At 39.8% G+C, this 8,010-nt stretch overlaps 1 pseudogene; it reads left to right on the top strand.

Annotated features, from left to right (window-relative positions):
- The first annotated feature begins 562 nt into the window (after positions 1 to 562).
- On the top strand, positions 563 to 3,269 carry LOC127783395 (putative F-box/LRR-repeat protein 23; annotated as a pseudogene).
- Positions 3,270 to 8,010: the final 4,741 nt, after the last annotated feature.

Below are 8,010 nucleotides of genomic sequence, written 5' to 3' on the forward strand. Positions count from 1 at the left end.
TTATAGAGCTCTACACCATTAAATTTTTAGATGTCATTGCACGTGCTCCACATCTACCTACTGTTGTAGTGTTGAGAGATGTCCTCCTCGGAGGGTGAACCTTCTAGCTATAGTCGGAACGACTCAAGATACAATGTCCATTTATGAGTCCTCCATCATACCATACTAGATTGCCTAGGGTGAAATGACAATAAGAAAAATCTAGCATGTATCATCTTTCTCTTTTTTTAGCTCGATTAAACCAAAAACATGTGCCGCTAAAAATACTCACCCGTTGCAACGCACGGGCATTCTTTCTAGTCACAATAAAATAAATGATAATTACATAAATTTTTTGAATAAGACGAATGGTCAAACGTTGGACAAAAAGCTAGTTAATGGCGTCATACATTAAAATAATTAAAATATAATATGGAGGTAGTATAAAACTTAATAACTCTACATACTATAAGTATCTCGAGGTAGAATTTAGATATCTCAAGTTACTTTTCTAAGCACCATGAAATTTCTCGATAGCGAAAACAATTAAACCAACTCTTTCTCCATTCCACTTCCCACCGCCATGCCTTCCTCCTCCGCCTCTCGCCGTCGCCGCCACCGCCACAGCCACCCCGGCAAGCCTGACTACCCACGGTCTGAGCTGCCGGACATCCTCCGCGTCCGCGAGCTCCGCCATGCCCCTCACGCCGCTGCTCTCCAAAACCCTATCCCTCACAAACCCCAGCCCCACCCCACGATTCCCTCCTCCTCCACCACCACCACCACCTCTGGACGCCGTCGCAGCCGCCGTGGCCGTGGCCGCAAGGAGGGGGATGCGAGGGACTGGGCGGGGGGCCTGCCGCTGGACGCGATCCTGGCCATCTTCCACAAGCTCGACCACATCGAGATCCTGATGGGGGCCGGGCAGGTGTGCCGCTCCTGGCGCCGCGCCGCGCGCGACGAGCCCCAGCTCTGGCGGCTCATCGACATGCGCGGCCACGCCGACCTCTCCTTCGAGCTCAACCTCTTCGGGATGGCGCAGGCCGCTGTGCGCCGCAGCGCGGGTCAGTGCGAGGCCTTCTGGGGCGAGTACGCCGCCGACGAAAAATTGCTCCATTTCCTCGGCGAACGGTGAGATTTCTCTGTCTCCCCAATTGCTCTCCATTTCAGTGATTCATCTATCGAGCTTGCCCTTTCATTTGAGTGACCCTCGGATTCTGGAACCAACAATACATAATGATTAATGAACACTGGAAGACTCGGCTATAATTGTGTATCATAGATGCTTCTCATAAGTCATAACAGTTCAAATGGGGTAACATAGTTTGCACCAAATACTCCCTCCATTTCATAGTATAAGTCGTTTTGATTTTTTTTACTAGTTAAACTTTACGTTTGATCAAATTTATAGAAAATTATGGTAGTATTTTTAACACAAAACAAACATATTATCAAAGTAGAGACTAATTTAATGTTTAAGATGTTGCTAAATTTTTCTATAAATTTTGTTAAAATTAACAAAGTTTGACTAGAAAAAAGTTAAACTGACTTATAATACGAAACAGAGGGAATATATCATAAATTCGTAATTAGTCGCATTACATTTGGGTAGATATCAAGATCAGTTATAGATAGTGCACAAATGACAGACAGATGTTTCTGGTTCGATATTTTCAGTGTCCCTCACGTAAGAGGTTTGATTCGTAATGTCCACATAGTTGTCTTATGGGAGTCGCAGCAGAATAATTGATTAATCTCTTCATCTCGAGAACAGAAGATTTACACGAAGGGGAATTTTAATCTCTTCATCTCGAGAATAAAAGATTTACACGAAGGGGAATTGCTGAACATTGGAGCTTTTTGTATTGATGTTTTAGTAATAATTCAAGAAAGATAATCTTAATTTTCCAAATAGGACATAAATGTTATCGATAACTTTTGATTGTTGTCCTTTAATTCTGAGACTGCCTATGTGGGATTGTGGATACACACTGATTAAATATCCAATTGTTGCCTTTTTTCCATCCATTTGGAGACTGCCTCAAGTTTCAGACTTCCAGTGTTTTCAACTGCTGAATTTTCCCTAGACTTGCATTTAGCTAGTTGTCTTCACGAGACACAAGGTAATATCTCACATCAGCTTATGGGTTGATGTCTTGATGATTGAAGGTTTCCTGACACAATTAATTGGTTAAGACAAGGTACATCTTCAGTCGGATTCAAAATAATAGAATGCAATTGTGAGAGAGCTTTTCAACTGGAGATTACATTTCATCATGTGTCTAGTTAAACTGAATGAACTCACATGAATTCTTATTTGGTGCTGCTGTTGAATCATTTTAAATTGCACTCTAGGGCACCACTACGATAGTTGAATGTTCCTCTTCCACATGCAAAATGTGGCGATCAAGAGAATTCCTGTCACTAAACCCCTTTAAATGCTAGAACTGTGATGATGTGTGATTACTCTCTAAGGTACCTGAATGTTTTCCACATGTCCTATTAGGGGAAATGTAGTTGCAGTTAACTGCAACTTCTAGCAAGTCTAGAATGGATGACACAGTACTATTACGTCTTGTACATCATGGTCCTTTTTTCTTAATGAATGTTCTTCATTCTATAATTGTTAATTCATACCCTAGTCCTATGTTTACAGGGCACCATCTGTGAAGAGTCTTCGTCTGATCTCTTGCTATGATATCCTCAATGAAGGATTTTCAGCAGCCATAAAGAAGTTTCCACTGCTTGAGGAGCTTGAGCTTTCGCTTTGTTCAAATATAGGTGAGAGCAATGTGTTTGAGGTTGTTGGCAAAGCATGCCCACAGCTGAAGCGCTTCAGATTTAGTAAAGACTGCTTCTACAGCTTTGAAGATAGTGAGTACGAGATGGACGAGTAAGCCCTAGGTATTGCAACTATGCATGAGCTACGGTCTCTGCAGCTTTTTGCTAATAGTCTCAGGAATGAAGGTCTGGCAGCTATCCTTGACAATTGCCCCTACCTGGAATCCCTCGACATTCGTCATTGCTTCAATGTCAATATGGATGACACCCTGCGAGCGAAGTGTGCCAGGATCAAGACACTGAGGCTTCCCTATGACTCAACTGATGACTATGACTTCCAAGTTCAGAAGCCTATCTCGCTTGCTGACTTCTACTCTGACAGTGATGATGATTGTGTTTATGGTGGCCCCGACTATATTCTTTACTCAGATGAGTACGATGACTACTCTGATCCTTACCGCTACCTTTGTAGTATCTATGAGGGCGTCGCGTCAGGGCGAGCTCGATGAAGAAGATCGGATGATGCTCAAGACTATGCGCACGTTCCTGGAATGAATGCCATGCGTATGGTGGTACTTCTGCATGGTTCACTGGATCTGCTGCTCTCTCGGGTGTCACCACTTAATGGAAGATTGCTTAGCAACTTGGTCAGCCTATTTTTCTGTTATTTTGTCTTCTTAGTACTCTACCAAGTTATTCACAACGGTGTCGGTAGTGTTCTTACTTGGGCAGGTTCCTGTTCCCTTTGAATTCGGTATGTTGGTGTATTGACTTTGTGCCTACAGCCAGAACAAGATAATGGCACACTTCTATCAGTATATGGTATGTTCCCCAGCCGGAAAAAAACGTTCGCTTGCTATGATTATCATTCGTTTATTCCCCATTGACCTTGTTTATACTTCTACTCTATTTTCATAAATGTATGCATTTTAGGATGCGTATGAGTATAATAAAATCCCAAAAATCTCACATCACTAACATTTGATGTTTAGAAATCATATTACTATGTTTCACAATACTTTATTGGGCAATTTTGACTTGACGTTTGATGTGTAGTTGTGTCTTATATATTTTAGAAGTATCAAAAGGAATACATTACTGAAGTATGTTAAAATATAAGCATAAAAATCACATTTACCATAATCAGACAACTTAAAATATATCAATGGTCAAACAAAAGCAACTGCCGGTTAAAATTACCAAATATTACGGAACAGATGAAGAAGCAATTGATTTGTAGAGAAAATGCTTTTGTGTAGTTATATTTGTAATAATGCTTTTCCATGAATATGTATTAGAGAAAGGTACTATCTTAATTAGCACTTCTCGAGTTTTCACGAGGTTTAATGGGAGGTCAAATTAAATTAGGGATGATTATGATTGTTTGAGATAGAAAAGTGGAGAAATTAAATAAGATGTGATTTGTGATTGGTTGAGATATATCAGTAGGTAGAAAAGTTGCTACAGAGGGAGTAAAAAATTAAGATTTGCCTTGCAATCTACTCCCTCCATCCTAAAATATATAAGACACAACTACACAAATGTAAAGATCGAGAAAAAAATACTATCACCTCCTTATTTGGATTATCTCAATAAGAGCAAGTACAAACTAACTATAAGCACATGTGGAGAAGATAAGAAAGGAGAGAATAGAAGTGGACTATAAATTTATAATAAGTTGTAGCACAGATTCAAAAATGTTATATATGTATGAGAGGTGCGACCTTATATTAATGGTGTACTCCCTCCGTTTCATAATGTAAGTCATTCTAGCATTTCTCACATTCATATTGATGTTAATGAATCTAGACATCTATCTAGATTCATTAACATCAATATGTATGTAGGAAATGCTAGAATGACTTATATTCTGAAACGGAGGAAGTGGTGTATATTTATAGGTAATTATTATATGAATAGATTATTAAATTGTCTATTAGATGATTTTGAGCACTATTAAACTTGCTCTAAATAAAATGTATGCACGCAATATGATTAGAGATCTTGAGAGTAGATTATTTTTAAAAAATATTTTAAGGGAATAAGAGGTGCTAATAAATTCCATGCATTGCATGTATGTGCGCATTGCATTATGAAATGTTGGAAAAAAAGTAGTTGCACCCTATATTTTAGGATGTAGGTACAAAGAGCACATGTATATATATGCAATTAACTAGTACCTTCCCCTCCTCTAAATTTATCTTTTAAATCCTCTACCCCTAATATCTGTAATTTCTTGGATGCATGTATTATACTCTCTCCATCCCATAAGTGTCACAACCCTCCAAAATCACTTATGGGCCTGTTCGGCAGGCCCGGCTGCAAAGGCTGTGGCTGCGCACGGTGAATGCGGCACTGTTTGTGCCAGCTGCGGCAGCCGAACATGCCCTGTATTATTGGACGGATGAAGTATTTGTTAGGGTAATCCAAAGGAAGAGATGGTAATAATTTTTTTTTTTTGTCTTTGGGTTAGTATTAATGTTAGTTACGTCTTATATTTATTTTGGAATGGATAGTTGTATTTTGGAATGGGTGGAATATCTTGAACAACGAGTAAAAAGAATAGTGGATTTCCTTCGTCAACTGTTCATGCCAAATTAGAGCAGCTTTGCTGCGGCCATCGTCGATAGATTTAGCGCCCGAGGTTTCTGAAACCACCATTGCATTGTTTGCTTCGCGCTTGGATCATCGAGTTGGTCTTTCCGTTGAATCTCAGGGGCTATTTGGAAAATAGAGACTTATTAATTTGGAGTCCCTGTTACATCGAATATTTGGACATTAATTTGGAGTATTAAACATAAACAATGTTTGGACATTAATTTGGAGTATTAAACATAGACTAATTACAAAACTCATTCTATAACCTTGGACTAATTCGTGAGACGAATCTTTTGAGTCTAATTGCGCCATGATTTGACAATGTGATGCTACAGTAAACTTTTCATAATTATGGATTAATTAGGCTTAAATCGTCTCGCGGATTAGCTCTCATTTATGAAAATATTTTTTATTAGTCTATGTTTAATACTTTAAATTAGTATCCAAACATCCGATATGCAGGGAGCAGAAAGTTTTAGCCCCCATCTAAACAGCCCCTCAGTCCTACTGTACTAGCATAATCTTTCTTTCCTTGTGGCAGATCATTCATGTTGAGCATTTTTCTTTCCCCAACGATTCTCTTGTTGCAATTTGGTTGACCATGCGTAGTTGCAGATAGAGCATTGCTTCTTGGGATGCGAGAATTAATGGAGACGTTGGTTTCGATGTCTAGATGGCATTGGATTGCACGCGAGCACAGTGGTGGATTTAGCATTTAGGTTATGGGTAGTCCGACCTATTTTTTTTCTAAACACAGTAAATCTAACGATGGTAATATATACTCCCTACGTCCGTGAATATAAGAGATTTTCACTATTCACGTGTAACGGTTTGACTACTCGTCTTATTCAAAAAATTTGTGCAAATATAAAAAATAAAAAGTTATGTTTAAAGTACTTTGGATAATAAAGTAAGTCACAAATAAAAAAAAATAATTCCAAAAGTTTTTAATAAGATAAATGGTCAAACGGTGCAAACAAAAAGTCAAATCCCTTATATTCACGGACGGATGGAGTACAATGCAAGTATGAATAATATAATAGACCAAATCACCAAAAGTTTACCATCATATATTAATAAAACAACTAAAAACATATAAAATTAGTAATTAAGTAAAATTTTAAAACTGAAAATTAAAAAAGATACGCGAGTAAGGTAGAAAACCTAAAATTGTTGGTGCCAATGGCACGGGCAGCCGGGCATCAGCGGCGACTTACTGCAGCAAGAAAGCAGGCCTCCGTGACTCTGTTTTTCAGTTTTACTCGGCTGATCGGCTCGACGACGGCTTCTCGCGGTGGCGGCACACGAGCTGCAGCACAGCACACAGCGCACTGGCGGCCAAGGCGGCGGGCTCGTCACTCGCGCGCGGCGTGGGCGTGGGTGCGCATCGTGAGCGGCGCGACGCTACCGCGTGATGCCGTGATTAGATGAGGTCAGAGGAGAGCCGACGTTCTGAGCTCTGTCTTCTGATCGCGTGATCCATGCGTGTGGGGCCTGTGGGCGGCAAGCGCCGGAAATCAGGAGACGGGAGAAACAGATTTGATCGCTATTTTCTTGTTTTTTTAATTGTCACTATTTTTTTTTAGAAAAGTGGGGTCGATCGCCGTTTTTTGCCCGGACCACCTCTTAATCCGCCGTTGCGAGCAAGGCACTGGCCATCATTTTTTTTGTTTTTTAAACCTTTTTAATTTTTAATTTTAAAAACAAACCGTTTCAAAACATATTTCCAAAATCTATCTGAATATTTTGATGCGTGGCATGAAAAAACAACGCTAACAGTCATCTATAGCGGACGTGACAGTTTTTTCCTGCCACGCTAGTGAGACCAACGTAACCAAATAACGTTGTCACGTTAACTATAGGACGTGACAGTAATATTTTGCCACGCTAGGTCAAAAAGGTTCAGATTTTGAAAATATGTTTTGGATGAGTTTATTTTTAAAATAAAAAATTAAAAAGGTTCAAAAGAAATAAAACAAGAAATTCCTAGCGATCATGTTATTTTGGGTGCCGGCGTACGTCATTGTCACGGATGTGGATTTTCATCCCTCGAGGGGACATCCCCTCGTTGTTTGCATGTCATGTAAATAGTTATCAAAAAATTTGAAAAAAATTGACAATATAGTTAATACGAAATATATCACTCCACAAATATGCAAGACCAAATTCAACTTCTATAAGTTGCAACAAAAATAACAAATTAAACTGAAAATAGTTATCGCACATTCGCAACTATATTTGTTATTTTTGTTACAACTTGTACAAGTTAAATTTAAACTTGCATGTTTGTGGAGTGATATATTTCATATTAATCTATGCTACCAATTTTTTTCATATTTTTTAATGACTATATAAATGACATGTATGAAACGAGATGATATCCCCTAGAGGGATGATTTCACTTTCCCCATTGTCACCGAACACAACCTAGTAGTTCTATCTCTCGATCTCTGCATCGATCACCGTCAAGTTGCTCAGGCCGGCGACGGGCATGGCGGAAGCCGTAGTCGTATCTCTCTCGGCAAAAGTCGCCATGGCTGTAGCCCGCAGCACGGCGCTCGGCGTCGTCACCTCCCTCGGCGGCGTCCACTCCTCCATCGCCGCTGCCGAGCATGAGCTCAGCCTTCTCCGCGGCCACCTCCGCAGCGGACG

This window comes from Oryza glaberrima, chromosome 8 (genome assembly GCF_000147395.1).
Source record: "Oryza glaberrima chromosome 8, OglaRS2, whole genome shotgun sequence".
NCBI lineage: Eukaryota > Viridiplantae > Streptophyta > Magnoliopsida > Poales > Poaceae > Oryza > Oryza glaberrima.